The following is a 17,375-nucleotide window of genomic DNA, read 5'->3' on the forward strand; positions in this document are numbered from 1 at the left end:
CTTGAGTTGCATCTCATCTAGAAAAAAAACACACTGTAGGCAGGGGCTATGCACACCAACCTCAGCTGCAGTTCTGAGAAGGGAAACCTTCTGTTCAAGTTGATGTTGACAATAGTTGGGGAGTAGAGGGGACAGAAAAGTGGTATTACATGTATCTCATGGCAAATAATTCAGTGAATTATTCAGTGAATCCTTATCTTTGAAGGAAAAAAAAAGATAACATGGAAAAAAATTGTTCTTAAGATGCAAAGATTACTTTCAAAAATATCTGTATAGTAATTACAGCTCCCTTTTGCAGCTCATTATGTGCTAAGTACTGTCCTAGTGGCTTTATTTGTATTAACTCCTTTAATCCTCACAAAAACTCAATAGGGTAGATACCGTTATTATCCCTCCTATAAAAATAAGGAAATTGAGGCATGGAGTGGTAACATAAATTCTCAAGGTCAAATACCTCGTGAGTAGCTGAGATGGATTCAGTTCCAGGCAGTCTTACTCCAGAGCCCAAGTTCTTAACTCACCATGTTTGGCTTCTCAGTCTCAGATAAATATCTGCCCTAACTGTAATAGGAACTGGGTAAAATACATGGGAAAAAAAAAATCCAACCCAAAATATTTAGAATACTTCATTGAAGATAAGCAGAATTAACAATGAATCCAAAAGTCAGTCATCTGGAAAACAAATCTGGGAGAAAATGAAGAGAGAAAAAGAAAAGACATAGAATCAACAAGTAAATGGTATTTATTTAAAAAGAAAAAAGGTACTCTGAAGCAATAATTACAATATAAGAGAAAAACTCAGATTTTTACTAAGTGGGAAGATTTTGAAGGCCTTATTTCATTAACAGAATTAACAGAATCACATGTTCTATGGAAAAGACAGTAAAGAAAAAAATTCTTCAAACAGCTAGGTAGAAAAATTGGTAACCTTAGTCCTTATTTCTGTAACTGTCAGAAGATAAGTGACCAACATCTACATATTTTTAATGGAGTAAGAGTGATAAAGATACTAGAAGGAGTGTCTAGGCATGCAAAAGCTTAGAAAATGTAGCACTGTGATGTTTCCTCCAAAAGTGACAAAGGTTTATACCAGCACACGGAAAGAATAATCAAGAATTTGGGAATATGAAAGTTAAAATTTTTAAAAATGATTAAGGACTGACTAGGGAGCAAGGGAAGATAGTGGTGAAACAGGGGTTAAAAAAAATATATATATATATGCTAAATAAAGGGAAATGCCATTGGAATGTAAAAAAGGAGTTCCACATTTTAAATTACTATAGAAGATAAAAGCTGAAAAACCCAATTACAAAGTAAAAGATGGCTGGTGTATATCACAAATTATTAGACATCAAGGCAGAAAGTGTTCAAATAGGACAAGAACAATTCCGTGTAAAGATTACTCAAAATGAAGTTATGGAGAACCCAAAGAGGGTCATAGAAGAAGTGGCTTTTATGAAGGATGACATGAGAATTTAGCATGCATTTAGGAGCTGATTGGCATCCTCCCTGGAGACTGGGGAAGCCAGCAGATACCACCTCTTTGTTCTCCCTTGAGCCCAGTACACATCACCAATATCTCACTAAAAGGGGCTTATACACATCTGGTGCCCCAGCTTTTGCAGCTGCCACCAAAGGGAGAGGCCCCTGGATCACCTGGTTCTGATAGCCAGCAGGTTTTATACTTACGGGTGCCACAGAACTGTAGCAAAGAATCAGTCATTAATGGGTATAGCAGCCCTGCCCACACCTCCCAAGGGTATACACCTGGGCCCAGTGCAGAGGCAACATGCAAAAAAGCCCATCTCCCAGTTTTCTCCATGAGAGGGCCCTAACTACATACTTTTCCCAGTTGCTTTCTACAAGTACAGCTTTCAATCAGCTTGCATCTAGGTACAGACTGCAGTCTTCCCCTTTGGGAGCCACTAAGAACAAAGAAGGCAGCATGGAAAATCACAAATGTTTAAGAGATAAAGAGCTCTGGTCAGGCTGATGTATAAGGTTCTCTTACCTAAGATCACTCTGTCAAGACTGAGAGAGGTGGCTCTTTTATCTAAGGTACAGAAACCAACACAGAGAATCAAGGAAAATGAAGAAATGGGAATATGTTTCAAACAAAAGAATGAGATAAAACTTTAGAAACAGACCTCAGTGAAACAGAGATAAGTGATTTACCTAATAAAGAATTAAAAATAATGGTCATAAAGATGCTCACACATCAGGAGAATAATGTTTAAACAAAGTGAGAATTTCAAAGAAGGTAGAAAGTATGAGAAAGTACCAAACAGAAATCAGAGAGCTGAAGAATACACTAACTGAATTGAAAAATTCAATAGAGGAGTTAAGCAGCAGACAAGTAGAAGAAAGGATCAGTGAACTCAAAGACAGGGCAGTGAAATTTATCCAATCAGAGGAGCAAAGAAAAAAAAATGAAAGACAGCTTAAAGGACTTATGAGACACCATCAAGTGAGCAAACAAGTATATGCGTTATAGGGGGTCCCAGAAGTAAAAGAGAAAGGGGCAGAAAGCTTATAAGAAATATCAGCTGAAAACTTTCCTAACCTGGAGAAAGAAACAGACCAGATCCAGGAAGCACAGAGAAATCCAAAAAAGATAAATCCAAAGAGCCCTCACATGGAGACGCATTATAATTAAATTGTGAAAAGTTAAAGACAAAGACAGAATCTTAAAAGCAGCAAGAGAAAAACTTGTCATGAACAAAGGAACCCCCATAAGACTATCAGCAGATTTTTCAGCAGAAACATTATAGGCCAGAGGGGAGTGGTATGATATATTCAAAAGGGCAGAAAGAAAAAACAAACTGCCAATCAAGAATACTTTATCCAGGAAAGCTGTCCTTCAAAATTGAAGGAGATAGTTTCCCAGACAAGCAAGAGCTGGAGGAGTTCATTACCACTAGACCAGCCTTATTAAAATGTTAAAGGGACATCATCAACCTGAATCAAAGGATGCTAATTAGTGACAAAGAAACCTTTGAAAGTATGTCTCACTGGTAAAGATAAATATATAGTTAAATTCAGAATACTTTATTGTAATGGTGGTGGGTAAATCCTTATAACTGGTGTGAAGGCTAAGACAAGATGATTAAAAATAAGCATAACTTCAAAAAATTTTAATGGATACATAAGGTAAAAATATGTAAACTGTAACATCAAAAACATAAAATGGAGGGGGGAGTAGAGTGTAGAGCTTAAGTATTTGAAATTAAGTTGTTATAGCTTAAAATATACTGTTATAAATATGAGAGGTTTTATATAAGCCTCATGGTAACCACAAAGCAAAGACTTATAGTAGATGCACAAAAGATAAAGGAGTCTATGCACACCCCTACAAAAAAAATCATCAAACCACAAAAGAAGAAAGCAAGACATGAAGGAACAAAGGAATTACAATACAGCCAGAGAACAATGAACGAAATGGCAGTAGTAAGTCCATTTCTATCAATAGCAACCTTAAATGACTGAATGGAAAAAAAAAAAAGACCCAATTATATGCTGCATACATGAGAATCACTTCAGCTTTAAGGACACATACAGACTGAAAGTGAAGGAATGGAAAAATATGAATGGAAACCAAAAGAAAGCAGGGTAGCTATATTTATATTGGACAAAATAGACTTTAAGACACAGAACGTAGGAAGATAAAAAGGACATTATATTATGATAAAGGGGTCAATCCAACAAGAGAATAAAAAATTGTAAATATTTATCCACCCAACATTGGAACACCTAAATATATAAAGCATATATTAACAGACCTGAGGGTACTCTCTGGCAGTCCAGTGGTTAAGACTTGGTGCTTTCATGGCCGGGGTCTGGGTTCAATCCCTGGTCGAGGAACTAAGATCCTGCAAGCTGCACAGTGTGGCCGGCGGGGTGGGGGTGGGGAACGAGACCTAAGGGAGGAAGAGACAGTAATCCAATAATAGGGGACCTCAATACCGCACTTTCAACAATAGTTATTTCATCCAGATTGAAAATCAATGAGGAAACATTGGACTTAAATGATACGTTAGACCAGATGGACTTAGATACATTATGACGTTCTATCCAAGGGCAGCAGAATACATGTTCTTCTCAAGTGCACATGTATCATTCTCCAAAATAGAGCATATGTTAGGCCACAAAAGAGGTCTTAAGATTAAGGAGACTGAAATTGCATCAAGCATCTTTTCTGACCACAGTGGTATGAAACTAGAAGTCAATTAGAAGAAGAAAAGTGGAAAATTCACAAATATGTGGAGATTAAAAACCATGCTACTGAACAACCAATGGGTCAAAGAAGAAAATCAAACAGAAATAAAAAAATACGCTGACACAAATGAAAATGGAAATGCAACACACCAAAACACGCGATGGAGCAAAAGCAGTTCTAATAGGGAACTTCATACTGCACTAAGAATCAAGAAAGACCTCAAATAAACAACCTAACTTTACACCTCAAGGAACTAGAAAAAGAACAAACTAAGCCCAAAGTTAGTTGAAGGCAGGGAAATAAAGATCAGAGCAGAAAGAAAGGAAATACAGGCTAAAAAGATAATAGAAAAGATTTTTTAAAAATGAGCTGATTTTTAAAAAAAGAAACAAACGACAAATCATTTGCTAGACTTAAAACAAAAAAAGAGAAGCCTCAAATAAATAAAATTATAAATGAAAGAGGAGATATTACAACCAGTACCACACAATGAATCATAAGAGAGTATGCTGAACAATTATACACCAATAAACTGCACAAACTAGAAGAGATGGAAAAAGTCCTAGCACCATATAACTTACCAAGACTGAAGCATGAAAAAATAGAAAATCTGAACATACTAATTACTAGTGAGGAGATTGAATCAGTAATGAAAAACCTCCCAATTAAGAAAAGTCCAGGACCAGACAGCTTCATTGGTGAATTCCACCACGCATTTAAAGAATTAATACTAATCCTTCTCAAACTCTTCCAACAAATAGAAGAGGCGAGAATCCTTCCAAACAAATTTTATGAGGACATCATTACCCTGATAGCAAAACCAAAAAAGGACACTACAAGAACAGAAAACTACAGGCCAATATCTCTGATGAAAGTAGATACAAATATCCTGAACAACATATTAGCAAACCAAACTCTACAGCACATTAAAAGAATCATGCACCATAATTAAGTGGAATTTATTCCAGGGATGTAAGCATAGTTCAGTATCCATAAGTCAATGTTATAAACCAAGTAACAAAATGAAGGATAAAAATCATGATCATCTCAAGATGCAGAAAAAGCATTTGATAAAATTCAACATCCATTCATGATAAAAACTCCCAATATAGGGGGTGTAGAAAGAATGTACTTCAACATAATAAAGGCTATATATGACAAGCACACAGCTAACATCATACTCGATGAAAAGCTGAAAGGTTTTCCTCTAAGATCAGGAACAAGACAAGGATGCCCACTCTTACCAATTTTATTCAACATATTACTAGACGTCCTAAGCAGAACAATTAAAATAGAAAGCAAGGAAAAGACATAAAAAGCTTCCACAACAAAAAGGAAGAAGTAGATGAAATGCAGATGATATATTATATATAGACTACCCTAAAAACTCTACCAAAGAACTGTTATAATAAATGAGTATAATAAAGTTGTAGGATACAAAATCAATATACAGGCATACCTCATTTTATTGCACTTTGTAGATACTGTGGGTTTTTTGTTTTTTTTAAACAAATTGAAGGTTTGTGGCAATCCTGTGTTGTCAGATGATGGTTAGCGTATTTTAGGAATAAAATTAAGGTATACATATTGTTTTTTAAGACATAATACTAATGCACACTGAATAGACTATAGTGTAAACATAACTTATATGCACTGGGAAACAAATTTGTGTGACTCGTGATTTGCTTTATTGCAGTGGTCTAGAACTGAACCTGCAATATCTCCGAGATATGCCTGTATTGAGTTTTTTTGTTTTTATTTTTCAACAAATTGAAGCTTTATGGCAACTTTGCATTGTGTATCAAGCAAGTCTATCAATCAGCACCATTTTTCCAATAGCATTTGTTCACTTCGTGTGTCTATTTCACATTTTGGCAATTCTCACAATATTTCAAACTTTTCATTATTATTATATTTGTTATGGTGATCTGTGACCAGTGATCTCTGATGTTACTATTGTAATTGTTTTGGGGTACAATGAACTGCACTCATATCAAGATGGTGAACTTGATAAATATTGCGTCTTCTGACTGTTCCACCAACCGGCAACTTCCCCATCTCTCTCCTTCTCCCTGAGGGGAGGGAACAGGCCTCCTTATTCCCTGAGACACAACAATATTGAATGTAGGCCAATTAATAACCCTACATGACCTCTAAATGTTAAAGTGAAAGGAAGAGTCACATGTCTTTCACTTGAAATCAAAAGCTAGCAACGATTAAGCTTAGTGAGGAAGGCATGTACAAAGCCGAGATAGTCTGAAAGCTAGGCCTTTTGTGCCAGTTACCAAGTGCTACTCCAGTGAAGCTAGGGATGTTAAGAAAGTGAAACAGCCTCATTGCTAATACAGTAAGTCTCCTACATATGAACGAGTTCTGTTCTGAGAGCGAGTTCATAAATCCAATTTGTTCGTAAGTCCAACAAAGTTAGCCTAGGTACCCAACTAACACAATCGGCTATATAGTACTGTACTGTAATCGGTTTATAATAGTTTTCACACAAATACATAAAAAACACAAAAAATAAAGAAAACATTTTAGGTGTTACAGTACAGTACCTTGAAAAGTATAGTAGTACAGTACAACAAGTGGCATACAGGGGCTGGCATCAAGTGAACAGGTTACTGACTGGAGGACGGAGAAGAGGTGGGAGATGGTAGAGCTGAAGGACTGTCAGCAATAGGAGACGGAGGGTCTGGACAAAAGCACAACCACTTATAGAGGATGCACACAATGTGACAATATACACCAGACGTGTGAACTAACTTATGTGACTGGACATGCAAACGCATGTTCACATCTTTGAAAGTTCACAACTTGAAGGTTTGTATGTAGGGGACTTAGGGTAAGCAGAAAGTTTTATTAGTCTGGCTAGAAGATCAAACCAGCCACAACATTCCCTTAAGCCAAATCCCAATCCAGAGCAAGGCTCTGGCTCTCTCAGATTCTGTGAAGGCTGAGACAGGTCAGGAAGCTGCAGAAGAAAAGTTTGAAGCTACCAGAGATTGGTCCTTGAGGTTTAAGGTAAGAAGCCAGCTCCATAACATCAAAGTGCAAGATTCAGCAAGTGCTGATGTAGAAGGTGCAGCAAGTTATCCAAAGATCTAGCTAAGATAATTCATGAAGGTGGCTCCACTAAACAACAAATTTTCAACGTAGATGAAACAGCTATTGAAACATCTATTGAAAGAAGATGCCATCCAGGACTTTCAAAGCTAGACTGGAGAAGTCAATGCCTGGATTCAAAGCTTCAAAGGACAGGCTAACTCACTCTCTTGTTAGGGGCCAGTGCATCTGGTGAGTTTAACTTGAAGTCATTGCTCATCTACCACTCTGAAAATCCTAAGGCCCTTAAGAATTATGCTAAATCTATTCTGCCTGTGCTTTATAAATGGAACAACAAAGTCTGGATGACAGCACATCTGCTCACAACATGGTTAACCAAATATTTTAAGCCCAGTATTGAGAACTGTTCCTCAGGAAAACAAAATTTCTTTCAAAACATTACTGCGCATTGACAATACACTTGGTCACTCAAAAGCTCTGACAGAGATGTACAGTGAGCTTAAGATGGTTTTAAATTCTGTTAACATGGCATCCATTCTGCAGTCTATGGATCAAGGAATAATTTCAACTTTTAAGTCTTCTTATTTAAGAAATATATTTTGTAAAGCTATAGCTGCCATAGTGATTCCTCTGACGAATCTGGGCAAAGTTAATTGAAAACCTTCTGAAAAGCATTCACCATTCTAGATGCCATTAACAGCATTCATGGAAACCATAAAAAGAACGAAAAGACAACCCTCAAAATGGGAGAAAATATTTGCAAACGAAGCAACTGACAAAGGATTAATCTCCAAAATATACAAGCAGCTCATGCAGCTCAATATCGAAGAAACAAACAACCCAATCCAAAAATGGGCAGAAGACCTAAGTAGACATTTCTCCAAAGAAGATATACAGATTGCCAACAAACACATGAAAGGATGCTCAACATCACTAATCATTAGAGAAATGCAAATCAAAACTACAATGAGGTATCACCTCACACCAGTCAGAATGGCCATCATCAAAAAATCTACAAACAATAAATACTGAAGAGGGTGTGGAGAAAAGAGAACACTCTTGCACTGTTGGTGGGAATGTAAATTGATACAGCCACTATGGAGAACAGTATGCAGGTTCCTTAAAAAACTAAAAACAGAACTACCATATGACCCAGCAATCCCACTACTGGGCATATACCCTGAGAAAACCATAATTCCAAAAGAGTCATGTACCACAATGTTCATTGCAGCTCTATTTACAATAGCCAGGACATGGAAGCAACCTAAGTGTCCATCGACAGATGAATGGATAGAGAAGATGTGGCACATATATACAATGGAATATTACTCAGCCATAAAACGAAACAAAATTGACTTATTTGTAGTGAGGTGGATGGACCTAGAGTCTGTCATACAGAGTGAAGTAAGTCAGAAAGAGAAAAACAAATACTGTATGCTAACACATATATATGGAATCTAAAAAAAGAAAAATGGTTCAGAAGAACCTAGGGGCAGGACAGGAATAAAGACACAGATGTAGAGAATGGACTTGAGGGCACAGGGAGGGGGAAGGGTAAGCTGGGATGAAGTGAGAGAGTGGCATGGACATATATATACTACTAAATGTAAAATAGATAGCTAGAGGGAAGCAGCTGCATAGCACAGGGCGATCAGCTCGATGCTTTGTGACCACCTAGATGTGTGGGATAGGGAGGGTGGGAGGGAGATGCAAGAGGGAGGAGATATGGGGATGTATGTATATGTATAGCTGATTCACTTTGTTATACAGCAGAAACTTAACACACCATTGTAAAGCAATTATACTGCAATAAAGATGTTAAAAAAAAAAAAAGAGTATTCATGATTCATGCCTTTAGGTCAAAACATCAACATTAACAGGAGTTTGGAAGAAGTTGTTTCCAACCTCATGGATAACTTGAGTGGTTCAAGATGTCAGGGGAGGAAGTAACTGCAGATGTGGTGGAAACAGCAAGAGAACTAGAATTATAAGTGGGGCTTAACATGTGACTGAATCGCTGCAATCTCATCATAAAACTTTAATGAATGAGGATTTGCTTCTTACAGATGAGCAAAGAAAGTGGTTTCTTGAGATGGAATCTAATCCTGGTAAAGATGCTGTAAAGACTGTTGAAATACAACTAAAGATTTAGAATATGACATAAACTTAGTTGATAAAGGAGTGGCAGGGTTTTGAGAGGATTGACTCCAATTTTGAAAGAAGTTCTACTGTGGGTAAAATGCTATAAAACAGCTACAGAGAAATTATTCATGAAAGGAAGAATCAATTGATGCAGGAAACTTCATTGTTGCCTTAGAAACTGCCACAGCCACCCCAACCTTGAGCAACCATCATCCTGATCAGCCGGCAGCCGTCAACATCGAGGTAAGACCCTCCACCAGTAAAGGCTGAAGGCTCAGATGATGGTTAGCATTTTTTTTAGCAATGAAGTGTTTAAAATTTTTTTAAAATTTATTCTTATTATTTATTTAATTTTAGTTTATTGGAGCTACCTTTTTCTTTTCTTTCTTCTTTTTTTTTTTTTTTTGGCCACATTGCACGGCTTCCAGGATCTCAATTCTCTGACTAGGGATTGAACCTGGGCCATGGAAGTGAAAGACTGGAATCCTAACCACTAGGTCATGAGGGAACTCCCAGCAATAGAGGATTTTTAAATTAAGGTATGTATATTTTTTTTACACATGATGCTATCTCACACTTTAAATAGACTACAGTATAGTCTGAACATAACTTTCATATGCACTGGGAAACCAAAAACTTTGTGCAACTTGTGATATTTGCTTAATTGTGGTCATCTGTAACTGAATCTGCAATATCTCCAAGGTATGGCTGGTACAAAAATCTTTTGCATTTATATACACTAACAATGAACTATCAGAAAGAGAAATTAAGAAAATAATCCCATTTACAGCTGCATCAAAAATAATAAAGATACCCTAGGGATAAATTTAACCAGGGAAGTGACAGATCTGGACACTGAAAAGTATAAGACACTAATGAAAGAAATTGAAAACATAAATAAATGGAAAGATATTTCATGCTCATGGACTGGAAGAATATTATTAAAATGTTCATACTACCCAAAGTCATCTACAGATTCATTGCAATCCGTACCAAAATTCCAATGGCATATTTTCAAAGAAACAGAAGAGCAATTCTAAAACTTGTATGAAACCACTAAAGACCCCAAATAGCTAAAGCAAACTTGAGAAAGAACAAAGCTGGAGAAATCATACTTCCTGATTTCAAACTATATTATAAAGCTATAGTAATTAAAACTGTATGGTATTGGCATAAAAATAAACACGTAAATCAGTGGAATAGAGAGCCCAGAAATAAATCTATGCATATATGTTCAATTAATTTACAACAAAGGAGCCGAGAATATACAGTGGGGAAAGGACAGTCTCTTCAATAAGTGGTGCTGGAAAAACTGGACAGCCATTTGCAAAAGAATGAAATTGGACCACTATCTTACACCATACACAAAAATCAATTCAAAACGGATTAAAGCCTGAAATTCAAGACCTGAAACCGTGAAACTCCCAGAAGAATACACAGGAGGTAAGCTCCTTGACATGGGTCTTGAGAATTTTTTTTTTTCTGTATTTCACACCAAAAGCAAAAATAAAACAAGTGGGATTAGATCAAACTTAAAAGCTTCTACACAGCCAAGGAAATCATAAACAAAATGAAAAGGCAACCTATGGAGTGGGGAAAAATATTTGCAAACCATCTATATGACAAGAGGTTAATGTCCAAAATATATACAGAACTGACACAATTCAATAGCAAAAAAGCAAATCAATTAGAAATGGGCAGAGGATGTGAATAGACATTTTTCCAAGGAAGACATACAAATGACCAGCAGGTACACAAAAAGGTGTTCAACATCAGTAGTCACCAAAACCACAATGAGATTTCACCTCACACGTATTAGAATGGCTATCATCAAAATGACAAAAGATAAGTGTTGTTGAGGATGTGAAGAAAAGAGAATACTTATGCACTGTCGGTGGGAATGTAAATTGGTGCAAGTATGGAAAACAGTATGGAGATTCCTCAAAAAGTTAAAAATGAAAAAAATATGATGCAGCAATCCCAGTTCTGGGTATATATCTAAAGGAACTGAACACAGGATACACACACACACACACGTGTATGTGTGTATGTGTGTGTGTGTGTGTATATATATATATAAATCTAAATTCCCATGTTCATTGCAGCATTATTTGCAATAGCCAAGATAAGGAAACACCTAAGTGGCAGTTAACAGATGAATGAGTAAAAGATGTGGTAAATACAATGGCATATTATTCCACCATGAGAAAGAAGGAAATCTTGCCACCTGTGACAACATGGATGGATATTGAGGGAATTATGCTAAGTGAAATAAGCCAGAGAGAAAGACAAATACTGCATGGTATCATTTACATGTGGAATCTGGAAAAAAAAAAAAAGAAGAAAAAAGAAACAAAAAACTGGAACAGTAGGAAAGCAGTTGCTAGAGGTTGGGGGTATAGAGGAAAACAGGGAGAGGTCAAAGGGTACAAAATTTCAGGTATAACATGAATAAAGTCTGAGGGTCTAATGTATAACCTGGTGACTAGAGATGACAACACTGTATAACATAATTGAAACTGAAATTTGCTGAGAGTAGAACTCAACTATTATCATACACACACACACAAAACTGGATAAATATGTGAGGTGATGGATGTGATAATTAACTAGATGGGCCTTTCACAATGTATATGTAGATCAAATCATGATGTACAGTACATTTTAAATCTTACAATTTTGCCTATTATATCTCAATAAAGGTAAAAAAAAATGAAGTTATGTAAGTTACAGACTATCACTGAGTAATAATACCAAACAACTGAAGTAAAAACTATGTCCAAGATAGTTATAATGGGAAATTAAATGTTTATGCCAAGTATTAAAAACAAAGTTAGATGGGATTTGATAGTATAAGATTAAATATCAAAACTTGTACCTTTATAAACACCTGTTTTAAAGCATCCATGCAACACTTACAGAAATTTTAACCTATCTTTTGACCACAATAATAAAAATACTGTAAATTTTTAAATTGAAAAGCATGCTAGGGGACTTTCCTGGTGGCACAATGGTTAAGAATCTGCTTGCCAATGTAGGGGACATGGGTTCAAGCCCTGGTCTGGGAAGCTCCCACATGCCATGGAGTAACTAAGCCCATGCGCCACAACTACTGAGCCTGCGAGCCACAACTACTGAGGCCTGTGTGCCTAGAGCCTGTGCTCTGCACCAAGAGAAGCCACTGCAATGAGAAGCCCACGCACCGCAACAAAGAGTAGCCCCCGCTCACTGCAACTAGAGAAAGCGCGCGCGCATCAACAAAGACCCAACGCAGCCAAAAAATAAGCAAATAAATAAATTAATTAATTAATGTATATAAAAAAAGCATGCTACCTTATTCTAAGTAAAGATATTAAAAAAAAACAAGAAAATGAAAGTACTTACCTCATCTTTCAGTCTGATGTCTAAAGTTGAAATCAGAACTAAGTTCTTAGTGTTAATTAAATGTTTAGGAAAAAAATCAAAACTCGTCAATTTAAGAAGTTGAATATGAAAAAAGAACTCTGAGGAGAACAGGAAACAAAGAATAAGAAATCAGTGAATCAGAAAAGTATACAGTTGTTAAATGTAAGAGGTGATTTTGTCAGAAAAAAATGAGTCACATCTAATTTAAAGAGAACACAAGCAAAAATTACAGAGAAAAATATAATTTAATTCAGTAAAAAGACTCGTAAGTCTGACAAGATCAATCAGGTTGGAAGAAAATCGGGGAGAAAAACCTGAACTGCTTCTGCAAAAGCTTTCAGGCTTAGATGATTTATTGGTGATTTTAGTTTGAAGGAACACTTATATCCCATTCTACTGAATAAATAAACTGTTGTCCCAAGACATGGAAGCAACCTAAATGTCCATCTACAGATGAATGGATAAAGAAGGCATGATATATAATGGAATATTACTCAGTCATAAAAAAGAATGAAATAATGCCATTTGCAGCAACATGGATGGACTTAGAAATTATCATACTAAGTAAGCCAGAGAAAAACAAATATCATGATATTGCTTATATGTGAAATTAAAAAAAAAAAGATGCTAATGAACTTATATACAAAACAGAAATAGATCCACAGACATAGAAAACAAACTTATGGTTACCACAGGGGAAAGGGGAAGAGAGATAAATTAGGAGTTTAGGATTAATGTATACACACAACTATATATAAAACAGATAACCAACAAGGACCTAATACCTACTATATAGCAATGTGAACTATACTCAGTATTTATATATATAAGACTGAATCACTTTGCTGTACATCTGAAACTAACACAACATTGTAAACAAACTATACTTCAATTTAAAAAAAAACTGTTGCAGAAAATAATAAAAATCAGCATCAGCTAGATATTAAAGTGCTTATTATGTTCCAGTGACCTAAATGCTGTACATATATTGCCTTATTTAAATATCACATTAATTTAAAAGTAGGCACCCTTTATTATTCCAATATTCAGATACACTAGGAAGAGACAAAATTTCAAGTTCATTTAAAAAATTGGAATAAGCTTGAAACCAATCTCACTAGAAGTAAACATTTAAATAAAAAGTGGACAGATCAAATTTAATTATACTTAAAGAATCATTAAGACTGCAAAGTATACAATATTAGGGTTATCAATATAAAAAGAAATTCATGGATTTAATGAAAACAGTTTAATTGATATTAGAAGAGCATCCAATTAAGTTGAACAAATACTCCTGATATAAATTTTCTTTTTACTTTTTTTTTTGGCCGCGCCACATGGGTTGCAGAATCTCAGTTCTCTGACCAGGGATTGAACCCGGCCCATGGCAGTGAAAGTCCGAAATCCTAACCACTAGGACGCTAGGGAACTCCCTTGATATAAATACTTGAAACACTACAAACAAAAGCCAAAATTATACTTAACATCTCTATTAAAATAAAGAATAAGACAAGAAAGCCTATGTTGATCATTATTAGTTATACTGGAAATACTACTATCAGTGTAGTAAGAAGAAACTGGAAAATAATTATTTAGAGATGATATATCTTTAGTAAATAAAAAATAAGCATCAGGAAAGTCATTAGCTCTAATAAAGTCCATTCAGTAAGGGGCCTAATTAGAAAATAAAACATAAAATAGATTTCCTATAGTACTTAAGATGTTGTGTTACTCGCACATCTTTAGAAAAATAGATCAATGGAACAGATCGGGAGTCCAGAAGCAAACCCACACATATTCAGTTTACCAGCTTATGACAGCGGTAACAGTGCAACGTATTTGGGAACAGATAGTCTTTCTCAATAAATGGGGCTGAGTTAACTGGACATTCAGATGGAAAATCCAATACAGATGGATAATTGATCAAAATACAAAAGGCTGAACAAAAAAACTTCTGGAAGAAAAAATGGTAAAATATTCAGATATTAGATATCCATCTGAAAAAGAACTTAAATCTAGAATACAGAAAGAACAGCAACGTATCAGTAAGAAAAAGGCAGACAACCCAATACAAAAATGGGCAAAGAGATAAAGATACTACACCAAAGGAGACAACCTGAATGGCCAAAAAGCATTTGAAATGGTTTTCAACTTTATCAGGAAAAAGCAAATCAAAACCACAATGTGATACCAAAATGGCTATAACAAAAATACCAAGTACTGACAATGATGTAAACAATTGGAACTCTCCTTACACAGTTGATAGTCATATGATTGGTACAGCCACTCTGGAAAACTGAAAAATCTGAATAAGGTTGGGTATATGAAACCCTATGGCCCAGCCACTCCACTCCTAAATATATATCCAAGTGAAAAGTGTAATACATTCACCAAAAAACATGTACAAGAATATTCACAGCAGTTCTATTCATAATAGCCCCAAACTGGAAAAAATCTAAATGTTCAACTGTAAAATAGATTAACTGTGGTACAATAAATTGTGGATAAATACAATGAAAAAACACAACACAGAGAATGACAACTGAATTACATACAACATGAATGGTTCTCACAATTTTGTGCAAAAGAAGTTAAAAAAGACTATATACTGCATAAATCTATTTATGCAAAGTTAAAAAAAGCTTAAACTATGGCTCTAGAGGTCAGAATAATTATCCTTGGGATTAGCAGTTAGTTACTAGAAGGAAGCATGAGGGGATTCTAGGGTACTGATGGTAGTCTTGATCTGGGTGATTCAGTGGATTTGTGTACTTTTAGAAAATTCATTGAACTGCATAATAATAGTTTCTGCACTTTTTCTGTTTTATCCTTCCATAAAAATTTTACATTAACAAAAAAGCAATAATCAGTTAAAACAATGGAATGCAGACTTCCCTAAAAATAGCAACAAACAACAAAATACCCAGTTTAATAAGACATTTGTGAGGATAGGGATAACTACAAAATTATGGATATATACCATGTTACCATTAGCTTTTCAGTATCAGTTAACTCATAGGGTTAATGTACTTCAAATGGATATTCCAATAGGATTTTAACTTGGAAAAAATACAAGTGATTCTAAAGTTAATCTAGAAGCTTAAAAGAGACAAATACCGGGCTTCCCTGGTGGCGCAGTGGTTGAGAATCTGACTGCCAATGCAGGGGACACGGGTTCGAGCCCTGGTCTGGGAAGATCCCACATGCCGCGGAGCAACTAGGCCCGTGAGCCACAATTACTGAGCCTGCGCGTCTGGAGCCTGTGCTCCACAACAAGAGAGGCCACGATAGTAAGAGGCCCGCGCACCGCGATGAAGAGTGGCCCCCACTTGCCGCAACAAGAGAAAGCCCTTGCACAGAAACGAAGACCCAATGCAGCCATAAATAAATAAATAAATAAAAATTAAAAAAAAAAAAGAGACAAATACCTGAAAAAAAATCAGGAAAGTTATAACGGACATAAATCTACAATGCTTTCATCAATAGCACAAAATAATCTATACACCATACTATGTAGTGCATGTATATGTGTGTAAATTTAATATAGGTCCAAAACCTTTGATTTTATACCTCTCTGGTTAGCTGGGTTTCATAGTTCAGAATATTTAGGATTTTTAAAAAGTAACAGAATGTATATATCACATACATACCAAATGAGATAAAGACTAATGTAGCCTCATGTCAAATCAGGTCAGGTTTTGCCTTGAAATGAGTTTTGATGCTCAACTTAAGGGAAACAATTGGTTGTGAACATTTGGATTTTAGAATTGTAAATAAAAAAGATTAGGAATCAGTAGAGGATAAGAGAGACATTATACATAAATGTGTGTGAGGAGAGAAACCTTATTTTCAAGTTTTATGAGTCAAGTGGTTAAATATTTAGGGAAAAATTGTACTGATTCTTTCTTCACACCAGGTATCAAACCAAATTATATATGGATTAGGAGCTTATCCTAATTTCAACAAATCAAGAAATAAAAAACCAACAGAAACCAGTAATGATACAGTTGAATATATCTCTGGTAAGGTATAAGCATATGCTATGGAAGAAACGACAATTTCCTGGCAGGAATATTAATTGGAGTAATTTCCCGGAAGAAATTTGGCAAAATGTATTGAGGTCGTTAAAAAAATGTACACTAAATTTTGACTTGGTAATTCTACTCTCTAAAGCATCTCCTAAGGAAATAATTGACAACATAAATAAGTATTTATTTACAAACATGTTCACTGCTAGTTTTTTTTAAATAATAGCTAAAAACTGGATAATGCCTGATATTATTTGAAGTAAAAAAAGCATTAGGAAGTTAATATTTACAGTTTAAGTTCAATTATATAGAAAAAATAATTTAGGGAAAAAAGACTAGTAAAGTATGCAAAAATGTTAACCAATATTTATAAAAAATAGGTACTCTATTAAAAGAGAATGCATACTACCAGGGTCAAAATTTGATATATAATTTCAATAAGTTAAGCCTGAGGCTGAAAGATGGTGGCTTGAAAAATGATGAATGTAGAATATATAACACCATGCTTTTGAAATTACTCA

The sequence above is a fragment of the Balaenoptera musculus genome, chromosome 8 (assembly GCF_009873245.2).
Source record: "Balaenoptera musculus isolate JJ_BM4_2016_0621 chromosome 8, mBalMus1.pri.v3, whole genome shotgun sequence".
Classification (NCBI taxonomy): Eukaryota; Metazoa; Chordata; class Mammalia; order Artiodactyla; family Balaenopteridae; genus Balaenoptera; species Balaenoptera musculus.